The sequence below is a fragment of the Gallinula chloropus genome (genome assembly GCF_964237585.1).
Source record: "Gallinula chloropus genome assembly, chromosome: 20".
NCBI classification, from domain to species: Eukaryota; Metazoa; Chordata; class Aves; order Gruiformes; family Rallidae; genus Gallinula; species Gallinula chloropus.
In genome coordinates this window covers 239,350-267,342 of record NC_140105.1, presented here as the reverse complement: position 1 = coordinate 267,342, position 27,993 = coordinate 239,350, and the positions used below count along the sequence as shown (strand labels likewise).

The 27,993-nt window shown below is 52.0% G+C and overlaps 1 protein-coding gene across 1 annotated transcript in view; it reads right to left on the bottom strand.

Moving 5' to 3' along the window:
- Positions 1–27,993, bottom strand: part of STX8 (syntaxin 8) — a gene marked incomplete at its 5' end in the record, with an annotated part of 78,763 nt that overhangs the window by 2,066 nt on the left and 48,704 nt on the right. The gene's annotated exons all lie outside the window — the stretch shown is intronic.

Below are 27,993 nucleotides of genomic sequence, written 5' to 3'. Positions count from 1 at the left end.
CCCCCAGCTCCTCTCCATCCCATCCTGCAGCTGGAGGCCGTTCCCCTGGGCCTGGCCCTCTCTGCCCTGGTCACCAGCCCCTCTCCAGCTCTCCTGGAGCCTCTCGAGGGATGGGAAGGGGCTCTGAGCTCTCCCCAGAAGCAGAGGAGCTGACCCAGCCCTGTCACTGTGCCGGGGGCTGCGCCAACCCCCAGGCAGGACCTTGCCCTTGGCCTTGCTGACCATCACGCAGTTCACACCCCTGAGGAACAGCACTCCTGGCTGGTCTGTCTGTGGACACGGAGCCACTGACCACAACCCCTGAGTGTGACCGTCCAGCCAGCACCTCTCCCTTCCCTCCCCTTTCTCTGAGCAGAGGAAGAAACATTTCCCTGAACCAGGGCTGGATCCCTGTGCCCACCCATCACCTCCCTCACAGCTCCGACCTGTGAGCACGCTGGGGCGCTGGCACCTCGCACCACCATCCCCTGGGGGCAAACGATCTTTGAATTCAGAGGCTTTGTTTTGGTTTAGTATCTGCTCCCAGTCGTCCCCTGTCCAAGCTGTGGGAATCTGTTAGGGCTCCAAGAGCGGAAAAAATGTCCCAGCAGTTGGGCGGCACACAGAGGGCTGTTACTCAACCACTTACAGTATTTACAAGTCCAGCTCATGGCAATTAAAAAAGGATGTATTAAAATAAACTCCTCTTTCCAAGCTGGAAAAGGATGTTAGACACGGCGTTTTGTAAACAGTGTCATGTTTTCTGTGCAGGGAGTGTTCCTCTGCCAGGGCTCCAGGATTTTTTTCCAGCGAAGTGAGAGTTGCCACCTCTTTCTCCCGCACTCGGCCGAAGTGTTGGCTCTGACACAGGCCTGGGCAGCGCCTGGCCCAGCCCTGAGCCCGTCCCACGGAGGGCAGCAGCTCTGCACACCTGCCTAGGATGCCCAAGGACCACGGCAGGACACGGCGCCGTGGCGGGGACACGCTCCTTGCCCGGATGCTGCACACCCAGCACTCCCTTCAGGGCAGGATGCTCTGGGAGGGTTGGTCGACAGGGTACTAAGCTACACCTGGATGGCATCGAGTGCACTTGTAGGAAGGCACCCGTGTGTCCCTGTCGCCCTCTGCACCCCCAGCCATGCCCTGGGCTGGGCTCTGACACCAGAAGCCACAGGCCCGTGCTGCACAGTGCTGCCGTTCCCAGTAAGGACCATGGGGCCGACTCCCACCCCCGGCATGTGGGGCACCTGGGAAACCAGGTCTGTCCCAACAGCGCTCACTGGTGCCAGCTCCCTGGCAGGTAAAGCCCTTCGAGAAGCACCCCAGAGAATGCTCCCAGCACCGGGCTCCCGCACAGCCTAGCCCAGCTCATGGCCTCATCCCAGGTCGGAGCCCATCAAGCACATTTGACCCCGCTGCATCTCAGACCATACACAGGACACTTGCTCCGACCCACCAGGACAGGTGACAGAGGGAGACCGTTCAGTTTCCAAACTCAACCTCATCCTGCCACACCAACAGTTGGGTTAATCCACTCGGAGCAGGATCTACACCCCTGCAGCCTTTCATCTTTGTAGTCTGCCACGCAGCCAGAAGCAAATGCTTTGCTTACACAGGGAAGCAGTAAGATGTGATGCTGCTGCCGTGTCCGGACTCTCTGTGAGGCTTCACACCGTTGGGAGAGGTTTTAGAGGGTGCAAATCCTCAGCACAGCCTCAGCGTAACAGAGTTTATGGACTGCAGCAATTAAGAGACAACCGAGATCACTGCCTGGAAAATGCTCTATGGGTGTGAATTAGTAACGATTCGGACTGGAGTTAATGGGGCGTGATGAGTCTCTGACAACTCCCAAGAAAAATGCCACATAAACCCAGAATTATTCCACAGCAGGACCAGAGGGAGGTGGGGGGCTAATAAAGCATCGCTAATGGGCAGCAGCAGAACGAAAGGCAGCTAAGGAGGATGTTCAGGGCAACAAGAGAGGGATGTCTAAACGAAATAAACCTCATTTTATTCCTGGAAAGAGACTGGTATTAAAGCTACTTCTCTGCTTCCCAAAGTAGTGGTCCAGTTCCACCCCCCCACCCCATAACAGCCAGAGGTGGCACACATCAGCACAGTGTGACTCAGTGAACCCCCCCTGGTAATAAAGGCTTACCCAACCCCTGGATACACACAGAGTGAGGAGGACAACCTAAACTGGCAGCAGCACACAGGTTTCCAAGTGCCTCTCACAGGACAGAGACCAGATGTTGTGCACATTTTCATCCCCCTGTGCTAGGGCAGAGCTGATTAGAAGGATCTGAGGCTTTAAACCTGGGTGTTTCACAGGCCAAAGAGTCTGAGACAGTGCAGAGATGCAGAGGGCTCAGCCAGGGCCTGCTGGCAGGACAGGGGGTCTCCCCACTGGTCCTGGGAGCACCCAGCTGCTTTCGGGGCCTTAATGGGTTTAATCTTGCTGGCAAGATCAGCTCTGTCCCTGCTGGTCAGCACCACCCCAGCCCCCGGGTCCCCAGGCTGAGCAAAGCCTCCAAACCCCCTCAGATCAGATCGGCTGTTGTGCTTGCGATTCATCATGGAGGCTTCCCAACTCCTGCTGCCTGTTCAGACAGAGGCAGCTCAGACCCCGGGACCCACAGTTCCTAATTCCTAACGCCGATTCTGGAGCTGGCAGGTTCCAGCTCCCAGCACTGCTGCCGATGGAGACGAGCGCTCGCAGCACCCATACGCAGCAGCCAACTGCTGCCTGTCAACTGGGCGCTTCTGCCAGCTTTCTGCCAAGGCAATATTTACTGTGAAATACCCTTATTGTGCCGAATATAACTCCTGGGAATCGCAGCGCGTTTAGGGCCTGGCAGGGCTCCAGGAGCCTTTGAACGGGCCGGCAGGAACTTGGTCATAAATACATCGTGTTTTGACAGGTCCCTCTCCAGCGAGTGTCGAACGATTTCTGCTCTGTCTCTCTCAGACCACTGATTTATGTTTCCAGCTGCTCTGTGGCCACGGCGTGCTGCCCATTGAGACCGAGCGAGTTACCGATCAGAGCACAGCATCGTGCAGTACACCTCCACGGCAGGCAGACACTCACACCTTCCCCTTGGCATCCCTTGCTCCAGGAACAAGACTCTGGCTTCATTTCTACAAAGGCACCTGACCAGGGACGTTCCAGGGACCGAGGAGACCCTTGCTTCATGGCACAAGGAATGTCCGTGATGCTTCAGCTCTTCCCTTTCAGTTCCCCGGCAGCCAGGCATTCCTACACAGCAGGAGCACAGAACGATGGGGATGGCAGGGACCTTTGTACCCTCTCCAGTAGCTCCCCGTCCTTCTTGAACTGGGGAACCCAGCACTGTGTACACTATTCCAGAGGACCCAGCACCCCCGGCTAGAGCAGCAGGCCTTGTGGGCTCTGTGCTCTTCCCCGCTGCTCGGAAAGCAAACACAGCCACACGTTGCCCGCTCGCAGCCTCCTGCCTGGTGCAGCAGACACTGATTTCAGCCCACTGAGAACACAAACTCTAAGGCAGATGTGCCTGTGTGTACAGGCCCTTCACCCTGACTTCCAGAGCTGAAATGTTACATCCAAATCTGTTTCAAGAGCTAACTCACCGCTGGCAAATCTTACCCCAAAATGGACTCGTGCCCATCGGCCATCGTCCTGACATGTGCCACCCAGGGAGAGCAGCCTCACCACCAGCCCAGAGCACCCCTCAGCTCCTTGTTGGTGACTCTGTCGGGGAACAGGGGTTTTGCCTGGCATTTTCCCTGTCTTTTCTGCTGATTTGGGTCCAGAGTCACTCTCAATATTGATGAAGGTTCAGCCCTGGTGTCTTTTATAGATTATAAAATAATAATAAATAGCATGCTATGACTTTAAAAAGCCTAGTGTAGCATTACATTATCTGGAAAAAGCGGCTTGTTTTCTGCCAAGGAAGTTATATTCCCACAGAACTGTTTATCCAGAAGTTTATGAATAAGTCTTCTTTTCTAAGTGACACACAGCGCTAACTTATAAACACATAATCGTTGTTTTATAGGGTAGGAGAGAAGCAGGGAAGGGATGGGAGTTTCAACAGGAGGCTGGAGGCTCATGGCTGCTTTCTTCCGAGACTTCTTTTTATTGCCACAGTTCAAAAACAAACCCCAAACTTCATCTGCTGTTTTGGGAAGTGAATGTGAGGCCTGTGCTGCCAGCCGGGGGGCAGAAGCCTGCCCAGAGCTGTTCAGGCCCCTGGCTTTCCAAGGCAAGAAGAGCAGATGCTCAGCCATGGTACATACCTAACGCACGACTGAACCCTGGCAAGTGTCTGCACAAACCCATCCTGCCACCCTCTGCGGTCCCTAAAACGTGACGAACACTTTCCCTCCCCCAAAAACTATTAAAAAAAATCCCTTTCCTCCCACCCTTCCCCTTGCTCCGAGCGAGCCGGGGATCCAATTTGTGTTGCATTAAGAACCACTTCAGCATAAATCCCACGCTATTAAGCTGGCTTGTATGTAAATACACTCCCCGGTTCCTACACCTGCATCATTGAATCCATCTCTCCAGAGGCTTGTTCTTTATTAGCTTTGTGACAGCCAAGCCTTTCCTTGGGCGCTGGGCCTGTGCGGAACGCGGCGCCCGCCCGCTGCCCCCGCCCCGAGGAACCTGGACGTTATTGCTTTTGACCTTCCTCTGCAGCCGGGCTGACTCGAGGAATTTAACACTGCAGTCGTACCTCTCAACTCTGACATCAAAATCATTGGCAGTTCTCAGCAAAATCAAGAACAGGCTCCGGGGCCACTTATTAAAGGCCCTACACACCCACGTGCTGCACTGAGCCTAGAGAAGGGGGGCGGAGGGGAAGAAGAGAGGGACTTCTCACAAGCAGCAACCCTGGCGTTATTAGTTCCTTATTCAGAAGAAAGAAAAACCCAGGTCACTCCTATGTAGATGAAAAACCTGCCTGCTTGAGGAGTTGGGGTCATCCCATGTTCGGGGCTCTTCTGCAACGCCCAGTCCAGCCTCAGGAGAGGCACTACCCACGCCCAAGGCCCAGGCTCTGCTTACACCCATTTACTCCTCAGGTAACACATTTTACATACATCTTTGTGTGGGTGTTTTCGCCACGATGGGTCAGAGCTACACTTTGTTGTCAACACACATTTGTGTTAATTACTGCAAGGCTCTCGTCAGGGCCTGGAGACCCCTCACGTCCTGGCAGCAAGTCTCGTCGGCAAACAAAGCTGTAATGGCAACACAGAACCCACCGTGGCTGGGAAGGACATGTCAGGCTCAGCCCCTGAAGCAGCACGTGGCGAGTTTACATCCAGAACGTTTATTGCCTCAGGGACCGAACGATCCCGAGCGCTTGGGTCCCAACCCACAGGCACAGCCCCCCTAAAGGAAGTGAGATAAGTGTTTCCCTTAGTCTGTTATTGTTATACCTCCAGTTGCTTCTTTTCCAATCTCTTTTTCAAATGATAAATACACACCAGATACCGTGTTGAACCCCCTCCAAGCACAACTCCAACGCACCCCTGTCTCCTCTCAAGCAGTGACATGCCTGTGCAAACCCAGCCGCACGTGAGCCGCAACCACTCAACTGAATTTGGGCACAGCCTTCAAACCCTGCTCCTGTTTCTACACAAGACACCAACCTCTTGCACTGACCTGGGACCCAGACTCGAGGAAGGGCAGGTGAAAGACAAGAAGGCTGCCTAAGGAAATTAAGAAATCTAAGTGCATTTTACTCCCTGAGCCACCAGAAATGAAGCTCAGAGACAGGCAAGACATTTGTTTGGATCTGAAGACGAGTTGAGAGCACAGCAAGATCTAAAAACTGTCACAAGCTTCAACTTTCAGAGAAGGCTGTGGGAAAGGGAACGCTTTGAGCTAAATTCGTTCCTACTTTAAATAGCAGAAGGTAGTTCAGAGAGGACAGCCTACCAGAAGCTGTTCGATGTACCTCCGAGATGGGATTACTCAACCGAAGAGCTCTACAGCCATTTATACTCACCCCTGAACAACAGCCTTCTGCAGAAACACTCACGAATCAAATCATTTACTGGCTTGGTGTGGCACAAAGAGCAGATGTGAGGGACAACAGCTTTCCTGAGTTCCTTCCTACCCGAAACACACCCCCAATGTGAACTGGACCCTTTCTACTCACTGCTGTGCTGCAGAAAAGGTCAGATGCATTGACCAAGCAGTGCCAACACTGCAGTGGTTTCTCTCCCACTTTGGTAATGATGCCAGAGGCAGGCCAGAAGAACTCCCCTCTAGGCACAGGCTGTCTGTTGGGCAGGATCTCGTGTGCACACCCAGCCAAAACGGGAATGGAAGACCTCAGTTCTCCCCCAGAGTCACTTCTGGTGCTTCCCCACACACCACCTCTTCCGCTTTGACTCAAACCCAGCCACCTCTCCACAAGCATCTCTGCTGGACCCCTTTTCCGGAGGGCTGTGCTGGGGGAGCACCGGGCACCGATGGCCATTGCTGGGCTGGAGATCACCCGGCTCCACAAGCCAGGAGCTGGAGCAGGCTCACAGTTTTTCCCTTTTGTTCGTAGGGAGCTCACAGACTTTCCCTGCCTGTCCCCACACCACTATTATCAAACTATTTCCAACCCCAAAGATCATCAGCAGACACAGTTACTGGAGGGTTTTTTTGCATGTTGCTCATTTTTTCTTCCCCCACCCCCTCTTTTTATGATGAAACAAGCCCGCAGGCTTTCCAATGCTCCCTCCTCCGACCTCTCCAGCATTGTTTCCCCTGCATGCATGACACCAAGAGCCATGATCAGGCCAGCACTGTGCCACGTTTCTGAGCCACTGCCTTACAGCTTAGAACAGGACTCCTTAAAGTTCCACAAAGCTCCGTGTGCACTGAAGCTTTCCCAGAAGAAAGGAAACAAAACAAAACAAGCCCAAACAGGATCCCAGAGGTCCTACCCATCCCTGTCTTTCAGACGAGGTTCACCCAAGCGAGCCCAACCAAGCAGCAGGGCCACCCTAACCCTCTCATTCTGGAACAAGCTCAGCAAAAACCAGGAGGAAAGTCTGAGAAAGCGGAGGTATAAGCAGGACATCCCCAGCTCCATGCTTACCAGAACTTCTTCCTGCACCACTGAGGTCTGTGAGCAATGGGAGAAGAGAAGAAGCTTTTCACAGGTTTGAAAAGAGCCAGGAGCTAAAGGGTGTGCGAAGAGCCTGGTGAGCTTTCCTTGCCAGAAGGCAAAGACCCAAATAACTCCAGAGTCCCTTCCATCAGGTGGTCCTTCCGCAGCCCAGGGTGCGGCCCAGCACAGACTTGGTGCTGCACTAAAACCAGTGGCGACTCTCCAGCCAGACGCAGCGTGGGTTGCACGGAGAGGCACCAACCCAGGCTCAGCCCTGGTGACACGGTGTTCACTGCCTCCTGCACGTCCCACACCTCCAGCTCAACTTCACCCGCCAGCCCCATTCCCAGGGAGCCCTGCTGAGGCTCCGACCCAGCGGGAGAGCTCCAAGCACTTTTCCTGAGGAGAGAAAGGCTCTGCCAGGCAGTGGCAGCCCCGGAGCCAGTCCCGCAGCAAGCAGGGAAAGGCAGAAGACATGACAGATGATCTCAGCGGGGGACTGTTGTCCCTCCACCACTTTCTCCAGTAAAAACCCCACAAATGGGGGCCAGGGCAGGGGAATTGTATAATGAAAGGACAGCTACATGGCCTGGTGCAGAAGGGGACATCTGCCAGTGTCCATCTGCCACCAGCCCGACACCTCTGTCTTTGTTTTTGGTAGGGTCAGTTTGCTACCATTATAGCTCCCTGAACTGCCTCACCAGGACACTGGTCCCGGTACAAGGAAAAAGATGGGAACATGGGGAGAGGGAGCAGGTAACCACTAGCTCAGCTTCAATGCATCAGCAAATTGTCTCATTAGGCCCTTAAATCATTTGAGAAAGTATTATCTGCCTCAGCCTTTGTTTTCCTCTCAAACGTTGGGATTACTCACTTCCCAGTTAGGTGGATGTATTACAGTGCCAGAATGCTTCTGAAACGTTTAAAGCATCAACAGCTGAAGTTAAACACACAAAAAAGAATAAACCCCAATGCCAGCCCCGTGGAATGAGCTGCGGCCCCGCCGGTTTATCTGAACCCACAAGACATTGATCGAGGGGAAGAGTTATAGCAGAAACAAAATCAAATCCTATACTTCTCATACCAAGTCATTCAAGGTCAGATTAAGTGTTCTTGAAGTCTGGCCCATGTGTCTTCTATTTACCAAAGTGCCCCGCTTGCACAGGCATTGTCAGAGCTTTTGAAGACGGGATGCTGGCTCCTAAGTCACTTGGATACTTGACCGCCTGGTCAGGAGGGTTGAGATTTACATACAAATTGCAGAGCTTCTAAATGGCTTCCTCAGAGCAAGAACTGGGGGTGGAAACGAGAGAATATTTAATGATTAGTTCCTTATGGCTCTGGCATTCTTGAAGCATATTTCTTGCAGTCCCTGGAACACTCCTGCATTCTTGATTGCAAAATGGCAATAAGTGATTTCCTTTAAAAGCCTGGCCTTTTATTGGAATACTAAAAATACCCCACCAGCCCCACTCCGCTCGCTCTTTCCTGGACAGGCATCATCAACCCTGATGTATTCTATTTTGAAGACAGCAATAAACATTTCAGCATCGGCTGTTCAATCCACTCCATAATAGATCTTGCATTTCCAGTGGAGTCCCTACTAGCACCATAAATCATCTTTACACAGACTTAAGTATGAGAAACTCCAGCGTGAAAACAGCATGAATTTGTTTCTTTTTCTTTGTCTTAAAAATTAAAAATGGTACAAAACAGTCAGGAATTAAGTGAGTGGTAACTGTAAACGTGGAAGGACTGGGGGACGCTGTGCAGCAGGGCTGTGGTGGTAGAGCCGTGCCGCGCAGTGCTGCGCCACTCCAATCGGATGGAAACCTACCTGGAAGACGATGCGTGGTGGGGTGAAGCTCAGAAAGGCTTGCCTACACACCCCTTACATCTGCACAAACACGGGTTTCAAACAGGGGATGTTCCAGCTCTTGCTGGTTTTCAGAGCTGCGGATGAAGATTAATTTCACCCGATGTCTGAACTGGTCACACGCCTCTCGCTCCTCTTGGTTCTCCCTTCCGTACGACTTAATGGTCTGAACTCCCCTCCCAAGTGCTTGGCCCATTATGTCTCTCTCCATCTGCTGCAGACCTTGGGGAAGAGCTCAAAGGGATAACTTCAGGTACAGGATGAGGAGGCTGCCACATAAACCATGATTTTATCACTAGTGGTCTCGGCTGAGGCGAGGGGCTTCTCCAGAAAAGGCCCTTGTGCCATCAAGAGCGAAGACCAGCGACGTGCAGGATGCAACCAGCCTTCCTCAGCCTGAACCAGCCAAGTCTCCACACAGTCACGAGCCAGAAGGGACGTAACTCAGAGCCCTGATGCAGGCTCCAAGCACAGCCCAGCGGTGGCCGACAGAGCGGGGCTTCCTGAGAGTCCATCTGTCTGTCTGTTGGGAGCCCAAACCCTGGATTCTCCCCAGATAAAACCACACTGGATCTGCTCGTTTACACAAACCAGCCGTACTACTCTGAGGAAGTTACTCACTGACCCACCAGAACTACTTCAGGAAGACCAGCACAGTCTTTGGACAAGCCAAAGCTGAAGCAGGTGAGTGCTTCTCATCTCAAATACAACGCTGAGAACAAGGGAATAAAACCTTGACATCTTTCAGATCGGCTTTTTAAGGTTTAAGAAGATTCTTAGATGGTGCCACAATGATTTTAGAGCCAGTACCAAGTCAGACAGTGAAGTGTTCCACCCTGCTTTCTGCAGAAGTCTATCAGCCTGCAAGTACAATTCTGGACACGGACACAACTTGGTTTGTGTTGGTGTTGTTGGGAATAGTGTTTTTACAAGTCAAAGAACCTTTTAGAAACTTGCTCAACCTTTGACAGTCCCACCTCATCAGCACCCAGACTGCTGAAACCACCAACCAACCACTTACCAATGCCACTGACAGCTGCGAGCAGCTACACCAACCTCTGGAAAGTGCCAAGGGAAACAGGGTGGATGAAACGATCCCTGCAAACCAGGGAGCCAATAAACACAGAGCTGAGATGAGGAGTCAGGTCTGACTTGCGCAATCCCCTCTAGAAGTGTTTGGTAAGCAGGTCCTGAGCGGGATGCTGATCAAATAACACGGAGCAGTAGCAATGTGAAAGTTTCACACCATGCAGGAGGGAATCCAATTCTTGGTGAATTCTTGAAATCATTTAGATGTTAACAGAAGTTTCTTCTCCAAAAAAAGAAGGCAAGGCATCTCTTAAAGCCCACACACACACAGAGCTCTGACTCCTGTATGCTGGTGTTCTACACAAAACTATTTTGGTTTTGGAAGGCTGCATTGTCTCGTGTGTCAGGATGCCTACTTTATTTTATTCTATTTTATTTTTTAACTTCTGACTTGAGCAGAGCCAAACCCTAACAATTCATGCAACTGCTGTACAAGGGGAAATAAAAAGAGCATTAAAAAAAGGGAGAAACCCCCAGAGTATAACTTCATCTCTGAACCTCCCTAAACCTGAGAAGTTTACAAGCTCTAAACTCCAGTTCTCTTCTTCTGCCTTCCCACAGGCCGGCTACAAGCTGCCCCAGCAGCTGCCCAGTAAATGTCTTCAAAGGAAACAGAGATCTAATTCCTCTCAGAACTAAGTGCAGGGGAGAAGAACTGGCCTGGGTGACAGGAGTAATGCTGGGCTGAGCAGCCCTGGGGAGACAGCGCAGTGCGTGTCACAGCTCTGCACACTCACTCAGATGTGGAGACTTCTGCCGGTGAGGGAGAACAGCAGCAAAACCAGAAGAGCACTGGGAGGACCCACAGAAGGCACCATGCTGCAAGGAGCCATCTCCATCTATCTGCATCACACTGGCCTGCTGGAGAAGGTGTTTCCAGCTCCTCGAGGTCATACAAGACAGTGCAGGGGGTGATAAAGAGGGAAAAGAGTATTATAAAATTCAGAGGCAAAAAGAGGTCTGTGTGTGGGAAACAGCCTGTTATCAAACAGCAACAAGGGTAAAAAGACCGGGGAGCAAAACAAAGTTGCCTGATTTACTAAATATTTCTCTTTCCTTACATCTAATCCCATGGTTAAACACACAGAGCTTATTCCCCTCACACCTCTGGAGGGGGGAAACCCCCACACTGTGGAGAGGCCCATAAATCGCCCTGGATCATTTGTCTGAATCCCGCTCGTGCCCCAAAGAGCGACGCTCCATATGCTTTTGCAATAGCTCTGTTTTGATAGTGTTACCAGGAGTGTCCCTTATCCATCATGTTGCCACTAAAAGTCTCCCTGGAGTATTTGCTTATCCTACACTTTTCTAAACTGTTTCAGTTTCCTCTTAATTTATTAAAAGCTCGCTGAAGATGACAGTGGTTAAAGCTAACCTCTGCTACTACAAAACTGGAGGGGAAAAAAGGGGGAGGGGGGAGAAATCACCTTTGACCAAGAATCTTCCTCGATTCCCCAGGAGAAACCTCCCCCCGCCCCCCCAACGCACCGTTTGGGTCTTTGTTGCCTTCCTCCAGCAGCTCTGGGTTGTGAAGCCCGAGATATTGCTATTTAAGGTAGCACTAACATCTGAGAAGCACTTTTCCTGGATGTTCCTATTTGAGTCGACATCATTGGAAGAAATTTCGTACTGGCTCAGTCCTCCAGTGCCCTGAAATCAATGAGCTTATTTCAGCCTGCAAAGTGTTCTTAAAGACACGCTTAAGTGCTTCGCTGGATGAAGAACAAAGCTCTTGGCACCCCGCAGAACTGAACCCTGCTGAGGTGCGAGGCGTTTCCAAACACTTCTAATTAACTAAAAGAATCCACAATTAAGAAAGTGGCAGTGGCTTGGTTGGCAGAATAAAGGCAGTGTTGTGCAAAGCACCCCGCGGTCCCGCCGGCAGCACGCACCCTTCACAACACCACACAGAAGGAGAAATGTGGGTGATGAAGAGCAAAGGAGCATCTGGGTGTTCTGTGGAAACCCAGCCCCACGGCCAGGCCTCCACAGGGCCCTGCTTCAAGGCTGCACTTCCCAACACCAGCTGGCTGAGCTGAGCAGGACACCCGGCCCTGCTCCCGTGCAGCTTGGTGGTGGTGATGCCACGGATTGACCCAGGGAAGCTCTGCCCAAAGTCCTGTCATCGATGGGTCTAGGAAGGAAAGCAGTCTCTGCAGCACAGGGGAAAATGTCAGGTATGAAAGCTTCAGGCTGAGTAACCGTGGTCCCCAGCTCTGTACAGATGACAGATTCTCATTCACCCCCCAGGTTTTACATTGTTTTGAGGACTCTGCAAAACATTAACTCCAACCAAGTGGCACAAGTCTGCCAGAACTGCACTGCAAAGCCAGCTACATCTCTCTCAGTCAGAAAACAAACAGGCTTCCCACAGCACTTCTGCACTCACAACACACCTCTCATTCCTATTTTCAAAGAGCAGAGAAATTATTTTTCATGTTTATCTCCCCCCATGAGATAATCCCCTGGGTGCTAACTAAAGCTTGGCTTGTCTGGGCACAGGCCCCTTGGTCCCAGGCCCTGAACATGCACACAGGCAGTGACCATCTGCTGCCAGCTGGGCTCCGCGTGGACACAATCATTCCTGTTGGGAACTGGGGGCAAAGCCTCAAGACCCCTGAAATCTGACCAGAGGAACAGACCACCTTCAGCTGGAGAATTCAACAGGGACTTCACACCTGTGGTCCTCGTGGGCATCCCACCAGGGCCTGCGTTCAGCTGGGGGGGTCTTTGAATGGTCTGGCAGGAGAAGAGAAGCGACAAATCAAAACCAGGATGGACACCAAAAACCTGATGCTAGCTCAGTGTTAAGATGAGGTGATTGAACCTCAGCATCTCCACAGACCTCCCTGAGCTGGAACCTAGAGTGTGGTTAAGGAGAGAGATGCTGATGTAAAGGTTCTTGCTGCTCTGCATGCACGCAAAGCTCTCCAAGATGATCTCACCTCTCAGCCAACGAGGGAAGAACCGACACCACGAGCCCTGTGCAAGTCACCAGCCAGAGCCACACAAGACCAACTTTAAGACACCATTAAGAGGATTTGTATTTGCTCGTTTCACCCAATCCTGCCTCGACCGTCCAAGAGACTCTGGCCACACACAGCACTGTGGCAGAAGGAAGGTCACCTGCCACCGATTAACGTCACACACGGCAGGTGCCAGACCCGGGACTGCAGGAAGATTCTGGGCAGTACTTGACTCCAAGCAAGCCACGCACCGTGGCACTCAATAACACCCATACAGTTTATCTCTTTGCTCCCAACACAGTCCCTCTCTCTCCCCTCTGCCCTGGATCCAAGCTAGCCCAAGCTGGCCACGTATCTTGAAGCAGAAATTGTCTTCACAATGTTTGGCTTTAGGAGGAGGCAAATCAAGAGCATCCTCTTACTTCTGGCAGGATGAAGGCTTGGTGTGAGGGGATCCCAATAAAATTTAATGCTCATGGAACATCCTTAGTTCCTTCTGAAGTGAAGATGTGGATGCAATGATTAGACTTTGCTCACTAGCAACCTTTAATTTTTAACTGTTGTCCATGGTAGTTTTAAAGACTCTGAGTGGAGAATTTCAGTATGATCTGCTGCCAGGAACCCTCTCCTGGCTAGCTGCTTTGGCCATCAGTCAGTAGCTGCCACTCACACAGCAGTTGCTATCTGCAAATCCAATAATCCTGGAACTACCAAACACAATTTTCCTCTGAGATTAGTTTTGGTGGAGGAAAAAAAACTTCCCTTGAAAGGCAAAGCCTATTTTTTTTTAGCATTATAGCTATCAAAACACATGGTGCAGCCTAAAATAGCGCTCCCCATAAAAACCATTCCCCAGCTCCACTCCTCACCAGCCTACCAGCGAACATGGGAAACCATTAACTCAAGCTGCTACAATTAACTCCCAGCATCTTCTTCAAAGGCTCAGACAATCCCGAGCTGCTTGTCATGCAAACAACCTGTGAGATTCATTCTCCTGGCGAGGAGAAGGGAGGGGTAAATTACTGAGTTAAGTAGATTACTGGGGATGGAGTCACACTCTGCAGCCTTATGAGATGATTAGACCCTGGGAAATTCATACCCCAAATCCCCAGGCCCCAGTAGTGCACATTCATTACCAGCTTCAGGATCAGCCGCAATCAAGAACCTTCCCGAGCAGCATCACACGTTTCTTTCCCAATGAACTTTCACTTAGCTCTTCCCCAAAAAACGAAGGTTTTGTTTAAACCTTTAGAGTGGAGAAGCCCACAGCAGCACTCAGCAGCTCACTGTGAAAGTGATTCTTTGAGAGACCCATCAGCACTGATGCTGCAAGCCCCATCATCGACGTGAGCAATGCCATCACCTTGTGCGCGGTGCTGCCAGCAGCACCCAGGGCTGCAGCGGGGGCTGCAGGGAAGAGACCAACAGTTACCTGCCATGCGCCTTACCTAAATCCCATCTAACAGCAGAGAGCAGCTTTCCAATCCAAAAGAGGGGGGAAAGGAAAGAGGCTGGTGGCAAGGGATGGGAGACGGTCTGTGCCTTCTGCAGGAGCCAGTCAAGACCACGGATTTGGAGTCGCCTCTCTGGAGATATTCAGGACCCGTCTGGACGTCGACCTGTGTGACCTGTCCCAGGGACCCTGCTTTGGCAGGGGGTTGGACCCGATGAGCTCTGGAGGCCCCTTCGCATCCTGACAATGCTATGAGTCTGTGATACCCTGATTTGGGTCTGTGTGCGCCCACAGCAGAGGAGTGATGCCCATTGATGGACCTCACCATGACCCACCATGCAGGGACTGAGGTTGGGGAATTAGCTGCTGGCAGCGCTGGGCTGTGTGGTCCCACGGGTGGCAGCCTGCAAGGAGCGCTGCTGGCAGCAGCAGCTTCTGGGAGCAGCTGTTCCCCAGAGGCTTCAGATGGAGCTTTGTTACACTTTCCTGTGAACAGGCTCCCAGCTTAACAGGAGTCTGTGCAGTGCTGTTCAGCACCCCTCCATTATCTCCAGAATTACCAATCCCTATTTTCTCCATCTATATAAAGTAAAGGGCGTAACCCCGTCACACTGGGGAAGGTGAGAGTGTGCTGAGAGTTCTCCCTCCCACCTGAGGTATTTTTATCAAAGAAACGTCTTTAAAAATATCTCTGGGATAAAGCGCTTTATGCAAGAAGTCAGACAGCTGAGGGCTGCTGAAGTGCAGTCTAGTTCCACCAGAGGAAGCATGACAAGTTCGGGATCACGTCCCTGAAATCCAATGGTTTGACTCCAGTTTCAAAGTCAGAGCTGTGCTGAGATGGTCCAAGAGCAAACTGGCAGTGATGATGCTCCAGAGAGGTGCAGAGCACCCAGACACAACCAAGCCACTGGCACCCGGATGGGGACAACAGCACTGCCCTGTTCTGCCAAGGACAGTGTAGATGACAGAAAGGATGGAGCTGGCACTGGCCTAGCAGCAAAGGAGAGCAATTCCTTGGAGCAGTCACTCCGCTGCTACTGCCAGTTCCTCCCTCCATCCCTTACGGCCACGAGGTCTCTCTGAGCACTTGCCTTCCAAGACCCTCGGCAGAAGAGCACAAGCCCCGCGGGTACGGCAGAACCAGCCATACGAGTGCACAGAGATAGGAACCTGCCTACAAACATCCTCATGCCCCATTTCTTTCTGGGCTCATGCTGAACAAAGACTGCAAAAGGAGACGGGCATCCTCCCCACCATCTCGGAGTTACAGAGCCAACTCCATACCTCAGGTGAGCTAGACCACCACTAAAACCAGCCACCGAGCAGGACAGCGCCAAAACTACCCCTTACCTCACACTCAGCTCTCCTGAGCACCTTGCCAAATTAAGCAAGGAAGCAGACGAGTGGAGCTTGTACACTGTAAACTTCTTCAGTCATAACCCATAAAAATACCTGAATGCCCACCTACAGACAGCGCGTCCCATTTGGGGGCTACCACACCAGCCAGGCTACGACCAGCTCAGCTTATTCAGGCTTTTAACATCTAGATACTTCCCGATTTCAAGCCCTTTGATGGCTTAACCATCATCTACTTAACATCAGAACCAGCAGGATAAAGGATGACTACCAAAAGCCTTCAGCACCCCTTGACCCTCTTCTCATTTACACAGCAGCCAAGGAAAATCAGTTCTACTCCACTCTACTACTCAGTTCTACTCTTGGAGGATGATCTCTACTGCTGGGCTCCTCTGGCAGCCAAAATTAAGCATGTGTCTTTGCTGGGGACTGACTGAACATCCCAAGAGAAAATCCAGGATCAAACCAGCTGCACAGGTCAGAGCCATCCCGAAACTGAACCACCCCCAAACTGCGCATCCCGGAGCTCCTGCTCCTCCCCCCACCAGCCCCCTTTACACTGAGTATGATGTCATTGGCATGGAATACCCCCTTTGGCCGGTTTGGGTCACCTGTCCTGGCTGTGTCCCCCCCAGCTCTCTGGGTGCCCCCAAATCCTCATTAGCTGGGCAGGATGAACAAGGGAAAAGTCCCTGGCTGCTTGGCAACAGCTAAACCATCCCTGTGTTACCAGCCCTGCTCCCATCCCAACTCCCAAATCCAGCATCCACCCGCTGCTAGAAAGAAGTCAACTCCCTCCTGGCCAAGCCCAGGGCCACGGGCTACACCGCAGCCTTCAGAGCAGCTCCACACTACAGCAGCTCAGCTCCAGTCTGAGCTGGAGCAAATCCAGTCCCAGAGAAGTCTCGGCAGAGGATCCCAACACAGAACAGCTTTTCATCGCTGGGTAAGGCCACCTGACTCAAACTCAAGGTGCTCCTTGTCAAGAAAGCTTCTCTCAAAAGCTGTTAGCCGGTAATATCTGTGATATGAATGCACTAATGGAGACAGCATAGAGAGCAGAATTTACTCTGTGCTTACCCACATCACCAGTCACCTACCAGAGCAAGGAGCATCCTGGGAATACTGATGGGGATGTAAACAAGCATAAAGCACTTAATTATGGGGGATGTGGAACAGAGGAGACAATGAAGTACCCACACGTCCAAGGAAAGAGTAACAATGTCACTATTGCCAAAGTAACCAGCAAAGCAGAAGCAGCCACACTGGGCAAGACAAGGAGAAAGAAAAACTCTGTAATTCCACTTCTCCACCTCACTCCCCCGTCTGAACCCTGACTCCCAGCAAAAACAGGGGGTCAGCTTTAAAGAAAAGCAATGTTTGCCCAGCTCCCAAACAAGCTGAGCACCTTGTCAGAACACCCCCCAGACAAAGTGCTTCTGAATCAGAAAGCACAGAATGCAACATCGCAGGAAGGAATCAAATCCTCTCCCCTGAGGAAGCTGGAACCGTTCCTGCTGAAGATGCTGCGCTCCCCGGCCGCACACTGTGAAACACTCACTATGAATCATCTGGCACTGGGAGTGTGTTTGTAGAAGGCCTGAACTCTGGGCTTTTTCCCCTCACTTTTGAGTCTTTAATTCAATACCAAGGTGGGAAATTAATAGGGTTTTGCATTTTATTTAAATGCCAGAAAAACATTTGCAGCTTCTCCAGCAGCAGTGAGTCACTGGCTCTAGCACGGTGCTTCTCAAACTGCTCAGCAGTACAGCTGCCCTGCTGAGCTGAACACAAACCCGGGGGGGGGGGGGGGTCTGCTGGGACCCCCGAGACACGATGGAACCACAGTGCAAGTGAAGTCACCAAGCACAGGGAGAGGCAATAGAGCTGGGAATCTCCCTGGTTCTGGGAGTTTATCCTTCCCAAATTCCTTGAACTTGGCAGGTTTGGGAGAGTTACACCGATGTGCTGATGTTGTTACAAACCCAGCCCTTGTGAGACAGCGCCGTGTCGTATAGATACTGCTCTGTTCAACCGGGCAGCTGGAGGCGAGTGACAAAGTGGGGTGACAGAGGCTCCAGCACCAGTCTGAGCAAGACCCACACTCTGCTGTGCCTAGGCCAGAGCTCAGGGACGGGGCAAGGGAAAGCAGCCAGCATCTACCCGCAGGGACTGCTTCACAGGACGCGTCTGACACCGGGATCACAGCCACCGGCCTGGAATTCCTCAGCTGAGGGACGAAAAGGAGTTTACTGACATTACTGACAGATGATTGCTGTCCCCGTCCCACCATGCCTCGTGCACCCCTCACATCACTGCTGGCAGCCCCCAGCTACCTCTGCCAAGCCCTGTCAGCCCTCACTAGTGCTCTCCAATGTGCGGAAAAAGTTCCTTAGTCTCAACATCCATCCAAGCTGCTGTCTGGGCTCTGTGTGTCCAGGCAGCCCGATCCCCTCCCTGTCCCATTGCAAACTGGTACCAACGCTTCTCCTCAGGTTCATTTACAGCCTTCTACAAAAATAATGGAGCAACCTAATGAAGACCAATTGTTCCAGTTTGGAACCAGAGGCACATGAGGCTTCTTCACCATCACCCACTGCACCGAGAGCACCAGGCTGGGACCAAAGGCCACCCCAGGTCTGTGGAGCTGGTGGCCCTAGATCCTGGTAGCCACGGGACTGGGGCACACACCTCAAGCTGCAGAGGAACAAACACATCACCAGACACTGGCCAAGCACCACCAAAGCACAAGGACAATACAAACCCTGCTCCTACGGGCGCTAGCTGTACACTCTTCTCTCTGGCTGTCAGCTAGAAGGAGATGAAGTCAGGACTGATCACCACAACCAAGAGATCTGGAGACGATCTGGAGGCTGTTATCATCGCCTACCACTCCCGCCATCCCTCCAACAGCTAACCACCTGTCCGGCACCCAGGATGCTGGAGCTCAAGTCCATTGGTAGGCAGCAGCAAGTACTCCAGCAGCAGTGTTGGCCCTTCCCCATGTAACCCCTGACCCTCCATCAGGGCTGATGAAGGATGCTGCGGAGTGTGTACAAAACCCACCTGTACCCTCCACAAATTACTTCTGTTCCCCCCCACGGGAAGGCTGGCCAGCTCCGGGCTCCAAGGGAAGGCTCTCTGCGGCGGGAGGGGGCTCGGGGCCGCACACGAGGGTGGCCTCTGGCCATGCCCGCCTCGCACTCGCTGCTGCCTGCGGTTTGGCAGCACGGCACAAAGGCGACGGGCATGTGCGTGTCCCCTCCCGCCCCGGCCCCTCTTCACAGGGGGCCAGAGCTTCACACGATAACAGGCCCCAATCCAGACAAAGCCCGCGAGTTTCTTAATTAAGTCGAAGTGAAAGATGGCCTAAAAGCATCCCACTTACATCCTCAGAGAACCTTCAGTCTGGACTTCAAACGCGGGCAGCGCGCTGCCCGTCAAACCGCGAGCTTAATAGCCAGTCTACGATTTTCCCCTTGTAAGCAGGGAATGCCATGCCTTCAGCCCGGCCTCTCCAGCCTCCTCTCATCTTCCCTCCGATTTTAGACATGTCTCTGGGTTACAGAGGAGGGAACAAAGGGGTTGCTTGTGTGTCAGGAGCCCTCCAGAGGGTCTGCGTTTCAGCCCACCCTCCTCCAAAGCAGGGCAGTGTCTAGAGAGCTCTTTAGCAGGTTTCGTCTCATTAACATTTCCATGAGGGATCAAAGAATATATTAAAAAAAGAAAATATCTAAGTACAATTCCTGCTATGGAATGAGAATATATAAAAACATCCACTCAGACAGCTTCCCTGATCCGCTGCATTATTATGAGATACTGGTCTCTTCATGAAACCAGCGTTTCTTCCCACCCAACCCCGCTAATGTCCCCGCAAATCCATCCCACAGAGCCCCCTGCTCCCCTGTCCTCTCTCCATCGTCGGGGCCGGGTTGCTCTATGTTCCTCTCAAACAGCACCCGATTATTCCCTGGCAGCAAGTCACCGGGAGCAGGAATTGCTTTAATTTTGTCCCTTTGAGCAGCTGCTCAGGGTGGGCTGGGAGATGGCTGCGGCCACGGCGCTGGGATGAATACTAAAGAAGCACTGAGGCATCGCATCCCGCGCGGGGGCAATGGGGGAGGATTTTTCTCCTCAGAGGAAGCAAATCAGTGAGCGTTACGTGTCCAAAATGAGCCTTTTTCTTCCCCTTCCTCGGACGGTCGCACGCCCGGACCCTGCGACCCACCTGAACACCGCGCAACGCGGGTGCTGGAAGCGGGGAACCGTGCCCACCGCCCGGCCCCCAGCCCTGCAATTCTTCCCCCTCTCATTAGAAATGCCCAGCAACATCCCACAGACAAAGCCACGGCAAACAAAGTGCGGGAGAAGGGGGGAAGGGGAGAGAAGAGGATTTTTTTTCTTCTTCTCTCTTTTTTTTAAAGAAAGGAGTGCAGAGGAATTCCTCATTCCCTGATCTGCAGAATACATTAATATCCCCAAGTGTTGGCACAGCCTCCAACGCTCGGGGGACCAACAATGCAAGCAATGACTTGGAGTCTGGGATCTTCAAATAAACCACCCCTGCTGTCATGGCCACCAGCACAGAGAATAACAGCAATATTCGCTGACCTTCACTCCGTTGTTTCTCCAGACCTGACTGCTAGACCTCTGTTTGCCTGTTACTAGGATTTCGTGGCTGAAAAATGCGAGCATTTCCTAGGCGATACAGAAGGCGGTTTATTAGGTAAATAAACCAGGGCCTGAGCAGTCGCTTCTGCTTGATAATGAGGAGGGGAGGGAAGGAGCAGAGCTCTGCACCACCTAAAATAACCCCAATCAAGGCTGGGTGACTACTGCCGCACGCATATTTTTTCAGCAGACAGTTAATGAACAGGGGAAGGTCATTTCAGCCCAGCCAACTTGTGAGCAGAGCCATTTGCTCGAAAACTGTAGGCCATAAAAATCACAGCAGGCGCTGTCTGTGTGGTACAAAGCTGCTGTCCAGGGATGGGGGGGAGGTTGGAAATAAGGAGCATTTTTTCAGGCTTCTGACAAAAGGAAGCACCAAGGGGAAGATGCTTCTAGAGTTCTGCAGGGAGCGCACGGGACACCTCGCACCGATCCCTTCCGAGCGGCGCTCGGGAACCAGAGCGATAAGGAATGCAATTATCAGGCAGGCAACAACCCAGGAACAACAATTAAGGGCGTTTTGGAAGCCTATAGCACCTCCTGCAACAAAACCTACCTGAAGCCTAAAGCCTAAAGCCTCCTCAAATGCTGCACTCACATGGGCAGAGTGATGCTGAAGTCACAGACTGTGATGTGCAAAACCCACATCTGAACACAGAGTTAAAACTGAGACTTAGAGCCCTGCTTTACGTGCCTGGGAGCCTAGAGAAGCAGATCAGGCTACAATTGCAGCACCCTGCCCTTGGACTGGCTCATAGAAGTGAGCCCAACCCAGCCCTTCGCCACCACATCTGACATGGCCTTTGCCATAGCTGCACTGTCTTCTATGAAGGAAACTCCTCCCCTGCTGCCCAGGCAGGTTGGGTGGGTGCTCCTTCGCACTGCACCTCGCCCTCTGCCAGGAGGTTGTGTCAGGCCTGGGGCTGGAGCTGCCCCCATTGCGTGGAATGGCACCCTTCAGCACCCTTGGGCAGCGCTCCCACATGCTCTTCCCAACACAAACCTGCCAATCCCAGATACACACGTGGTATAATTAACACTCCTGCCGTTTCAGAGCTTCAAGAGGAGCACTGCATTAACATATTTGATTTTCACCTTCACTAAATCAGTTTCTTTAAACCTTGCTCCCCCCGCCATCAGACCTGACAACCTCAGACGCAGGGGGCTCCCTGTGCCCCCAGGGACAGCTCTGCTCTCCTCCAGCCAGAGGATGCACCACCACAGGAATCCCACTCTATTTTAGCAAAACAAAAGATCAGAGATCACAGCCTCTGATTTATATCCCCAGATTTCTGCTGGGATCCACATCCTCCGCGCAGCTCGGAGAGCCCCGAAGAGATGGGACAGCCACTGGGTCCCTAACGAGCTCATTTCTCCCCTGACCGCATCCTCTGTGCATTGTTGTGTCCCTGGAAATGGCTTCCTCAGGTATTGGGGAGGCGAAGATTCCAGCAGAGTTTCAGAGTGTTAAGAATTCACACAAACAGGTAATGCAGAGACCTGCCCCCAGCTTGGGTCTAACGTGGCACAACGTCCCTGAGCCAGGACACCGCAACGCTTCAGCTCAGACAGGGTAGAGCAATTACTCTATCACTGAGCGTGTTGGGAAAGAAAAAGGCAGGAGGCGAGTTTCTGCCTCACAGTAATGTACAAATTAACACATTTCAGCACCATTCCCAGAAATATAAATTAACGATTTAGTTCTGCAACATGTGCCCTTGGAAACCAGGCTGTGAGCGGTCGCCCTTGGATATTTCACACAATTCCAGGGTTTTTTTCAATATTCAGACACAACTAATTGCTTGCCCTCTGGCGTGACAGCCAGCTTGAGCGAGCGGCTGCACGGGGGCTCCTTCTGCCCCCCAATTTGTACACCCCCACTGCACGGGCTGGCAGCAGCTGCCCCAGCTCTCCTGGTAGGTATGAACGAGCACTGATGAAGTTCGGTCTGTTTGAACAGCTGCATATGCAAATGTAATTAAGAGGATGTCTACCGCCTTTTCCTCTCCGATGCATGCCCCCCTTCTCCCCCTCCCCTCGCTCCATCTCCTGATGGGGACAGTTGCCATTTCATCACCTGACACTCCAACCTGTGCCTGACTGACAGCCCCCAGCCACGGCACCAAGCCTCTCCCCAGCTCCCTCTCCCATCACTCAGGGGGTCCCTGAATTTAGGGCTCTGGTTATTTTGCAACCCCAACACCCAAGCAGCAGCACCACCACACATTATCTGGGATACGTGTCCCAAAACTAGGTGGAGACTAAGCTGTGGCCACCTGCGAGGCACCAGAGAGGAACCGCAGCATCCGCAGGGCTGCACCGCTCCAGGGAAGAAGCTGATGTGAGCGACCCCGAGCCTGCCCAAGTACCCACAGCAAAAGAGAGCTCAAGAGCCAGCTGAAGAAAGACTGATTAGAACATGAAACTAGATGGTAAAATGGTACAAAACAATGGGGTGTACTGAAGGGAAACCAGACCAGAGCTCATCAGGTTAGCCCAGCCAGATGATGGATTTCTGAGACAAAGGAAGCGCGATAGATCCCATCCACGCAGACTCCAGCAGAGCACTTGATGCAGCACCACGTGGGAAATGATTACAGGGAAAAGAGGGGGATTAGCAGAACTGTGAGACCAGGAAACCAGTGAAAGGCGAAGCAGTGCTGAAAGAAGGATCAGGATGGATGGAGGTCACCAGTGGAGCTCCTCAAGGAACGGTCAGGAGGCTGATCTGATTAAATATTTTTATTAATGACCTTGGCAGGAAAAGTAAGTGTGCTAATGAAACCTGCTGATGACACAAAGCTGGAAGCAGCACCAACACAGAGGAGTGCTGGGACAGTGCCTGGTAACTCTGCAGAGGAAGGGAGGAAAGGCTGAACTTCAACGGGATGCACGAGGAAGCCATGTACTTGGGACAAACAACAGTTTCTGCTGCGCCTTGGAAAGAATATGAACTTGGGTGGGAAACGTTCAAGAACAAGAAAAGCCCAAGCAAACAGCTCAGGGCAGAGCTGACTGAGGCACCCCCACGCTGTAGCACAAATATCTGGGGCAGCCAGCAAAGCACTGGAGCCAGTGGGAGATGCACCATGAGAAGGCTCCAGGGATGCTGAGGGAAGGTCTCATGGCTTCAAAAACAAGTTTAAGTAAAAAGAAGAGTAAAAAAGGGCTTATCAGAAACCAGAGAGATTACATTTTAATCTCCTAAATTAAAGACACTTGTTCAGCCCACAGAACAAAAGGTGGGAGGGAACAGGGGGTGATCCTTTGGGCACACACGTTTTGGGGATAAAATAAAAAGGGGGAGAGAGCTATTCAGACGCCAGAACAAGGGCTGCACGTGGGCAACATGAAGTACCCCTGACAAGTCCAGGCTGGAAATAAGTTTATGACCACTGCAGCCTTCCAATAGGAGTAATGGGGGGGAAACAACAGGCTTGTTCTCAGAAACTGATCCTGAAGGGATCCTATGACCCAGAAGGCTTCTTCCTGTCCCCTCCTGCCAAACACACAGAGAGCTGACACTGCGATGAAGGCCGCTCCTCACCTGCACAGGGATTCTCAAAGCCACTCCAAAACACCTTCTCTTTTTTCTTTTTAAAAGAAAAGTTCCTAATGGTGTGGGTCCAGGTTCTTTCATGAGCTGAAGCACAGAATCACAGGCTCACAGAATCATAGGGGTTGGAAGGGACCTTGAGAGACCATCGGGTCCAACCCCCTGCCAAAGCTGGGTCCGTTTCAGCATGTCAGCAGGAGCAGTCCCAAGTCAAACACTCTCACCAACATTTCAAGCCTGGTGCCAGGGGAGCAGGGACCAGGCAGCTGGAGACACGCCACCAGCAAAGCGTCACCTGAACCCCATGACTCACCCTGTTTCAGGGTGTGTGCCGAACTGCCCTTTGGGGCAAACCTTGGCCGTCTCCCGAGCTCCCCACCTGCTCCTCGGGGCTCAGGGCCAACAAAGCAGAGGAAAAGTGTTTCCTGCTACAGGAAAGGAGGTGGCAACTCAGCAACCAAACCAGGAGCCCCCGAGTAGCCATATGAGGAAGTTCCTGGACCCATTTGTTTAGAAGTTGTTCCATTAACGTAACAAATGAAGCCACATTTACCATCGTGTCCCTGAGCTCACCTGCTTTGAGCTTCTCTGCTACCCAATGAGACTTGAGCTTGCCTTGCTATCCTCCCCTCAGCGGGGCTCTTAATTGGGGCTCTCTAATGAGGACAGATGCCCAAGTATGCCAGCGGTAATTTCTTATGTTTGCGACCTCTATCTCCAACTAATTTCAGCTTCAATTAGCCAGTGGGTTCAGAAGTCAGTGGGACAAGGTGGGAGGAAGAGCAGACAAGCAACGGGGCCACAAAGGCATCTGTTTCTCCTGAATCCAGGCTCACCTGACCTGGGCTCTGCCAGTGAGGGGAAAGGAGCTGTGTGAGAGCAAGGGAACGCTGCAGGGAGTGCAGAGGGTAACTACACACAGGGTGTGGCAAGACTCGTGCTGTAGGAGAAGGTGACGAGGAGACAGAAAAGCCCAGGTGAAACTCCATCTTCTGTGACAGAGAGAGCTGCCCCTTGGCCACCTCCCTGGGCGGCTCCAGTCCCTGAGATATGGGAGTGCTGATGCATTTAAGACACAGGTGACAGCAGCAGTGGGCCCAGTTTAACCACCAGATGCAGGGTTCTGCTGCTAAAATTTCTTTTCAAAGCTTTCTCTCAGGGCTTTCAGCTCAGAACCAACTTTTCAACACGTAATTGCTTCACATGGAAGAAAGTGAAGAAAGGGAAAAATTAAAAAAAAAAAAAATCAGGAACATATCTAATTTTCCAGGCCAAGACAAGTCATCCTGCAGAAGCACGGACAGGTGACTCGGAGCCAGGGCCGCCGTTGGAGCGGCACCGGGGAGGAATATCGGTGTAACTTCCCCGGGAGTCGGCTTGCAGGAAAGGCTGATTTCATGGCACACCGCGCCGGCCGCTCCGCTCCACCGAGGAAAAAGGGCACGGAGGGGGACTTGCTGATCCAAACACACCACGTACGTCAGAGGAACAAACCTGAGCAACTGCCAGCCATCATTTATAAAACAAATTAAATCCATGGCAAAAATAACCATCACTAGAACAGAGCAATCGTAGAACCTGGCAGGAAAAGGCCCGGCACGCATGAATCATGGCTTTCTAGAGGAAACCTTATATAATCCAAGCAACTCTGTTTGAAAACAAATTAAACCTTCTGAACACTCCAATTAATAGGTTTGGCTCTGTCTTTAATTCAGGTGTTCTGGCGAGTTGCTGAGATCTAAAAAACCCCAAACCTACCTGGTAGCAACTAACTGTGTTGCTCGCTGAGTCCAGTGCCTCCAGACCCTCGGTGGTAAGGCAGAGGGGAGATGAGAGCATCCACCTGGGGCCGGGGAAGGTGGTTAGATTGCAATGCCATCTTGTGGAACAGGAGAAAACAGAACGCCAGGGAGAGGAAAGGAAGAAACCTGCCCAGCTGCCACTTGGCAGCTGTACAGCGTGTATGACTTTGGAGGACACGGGCACTGCCCCGGCGGGGTTCCAGCTGGCAGCTGTTTCTCATCTTCCTCCTTCACCGGAAAGGTGGTCGGGAGGCATGCAGGGATAGCAGCAGAGACACGCTCTGCTTCCCACCCACGGCTTGGCACGGGGTGGACATGCCAGGCAGAAATAAGGGTTTGCTCTTTATTGCCTGGGTTTAGCCTCTACCAGGACAAAGTCACAATCTCCTCTGCACACCCCTCCAGAATGCCCTGTGCGTGCTGGAAAGCACAGAACAATGCCAAGCAGCGTGCAAGTATCTGCCTGGAGATGACTGATGATTTTCAACACTAATTTCAGAAATGCAGCAGGGTCGAATACATCCCATGATTATTCTCCTGCCACTGTCCCTGGGAGTTCCCAGTGACACCAGCGCAGGGCTGCCCGGGGCCACCAAGGGAGACACGCTCCAACTGGGACAGCCTTTGGCAGGCAGGAGTGAGGGGTGGGATTGTCAACAGCTCTTGAGTCAGCAAGAGAAATGGCACTGAAAATAATCTGTAAATGAAACAACCCACCCAAAACAACCTGTGGGCTTCTGTCAGGACTGCGCCCAGCCAGAGGTGCGGCTGCTGCTCCCTGCAACGCCTCCACACCCAGCAATGCCTGTGCCGAGGGATGGATGCACTGGGAACAACCTCTGATGTTTGCATGAGAGCAAGACATTGAAATATTGATCAAAGTTGGATTTCATCAGCAATACTTTGATTTTATTATTGTACTGGCTGCTAACAAAGACATCCCCCTTCATGGGTCGCGTTCTTGCTCCTAAAAGGGTGATTATTCCACTGGTCATGCCAGGCTGCTCCGCTTGCATCCACGGCCAGTGGCTCCAGCACAGGCGCTCACCGGGCAAATAAAAAGCTATTATGAAAGCAAACCATGCTGGGACAGCACAGAGGCTGGCTCCAAGCAAACATCCGCATCCTGGGGAGGGAATGGGGGGCAAGGGCAAAGACACCCCGGCTTAAATCCAAAGTAATGTGCCAAAACTAAAGAGTTACCAAAGATTTTATCGATTTAAATGCAAAAGCACTCCAAAGCACAATACCCAGCAGGTGCCCGTGGTGTGCACACGGGCGCTTTCCTGGTCTCACTGTAATAGTTAACTTCCTGCGTCAGGGATAAGTGCGGAGAAGGGATGGGGAGTGTGCCATCAGGGCTGGTGTCCTCCAGCATTATTGTTCTAAAGCTCATGCTCAGGCAGGGTAAAGCAGCCATCTGAGGCAATACCATGTTTACATACGCCCAAATTGTTATGCAAACACAGGAAGACCTATTGGAGCAGAGGGAAGAGGCACCGAGAGGCAGTGCTTCTCTCCACCCCTTCCAGAAAAATGTTTTTCAATGTGGAAAGGGTGAGAGAGGTCACCCCCAAGGAATCCAGCCCTGGGTCCTTCCAGCCTTAGTCTCTCCCATCCTCCTCCTCTCAAATGCCCCAGCATAACCAGCACAGGCTCCCTAGTTAAAGAGACAGGCTCATTATCCAGCAACACTGTCCAGGGTGGAGGTGCTGTATTTGCATGAGGAACCTGAAAAGGGGGGGAAATGAAGAAGGAGGGCGAGGCAAGTCCAGTCTGAAATGGGGCTCACTGCCTGCCCTGCGCAGAAAATGGACCCACAGAAACCCAGAGACAAATCCAGAGGCACACAAGGGTACTCGGCATCACTCAAGTGCATCTTACATCATTAAAGATCTAAAATTAAACCAAACCAGTCCTGATCTCAGCAGTCATGCCTTTAATTCTACCCACAGTTGGGACAAGGGAAATGGGAGACAAACACCTCTGACAAGTCAACTTTGACCTCCAGAAGAGACAAATGATTTGCATCAACCTGTACCAACAAAGCTTTCCAGATGTTATCACTGATGAAGAACCAAATAAATCCCCAAAATACATCATCAGTGCTTGAAAACTGTCTTGCTGCTGGTCTGAGCTCGG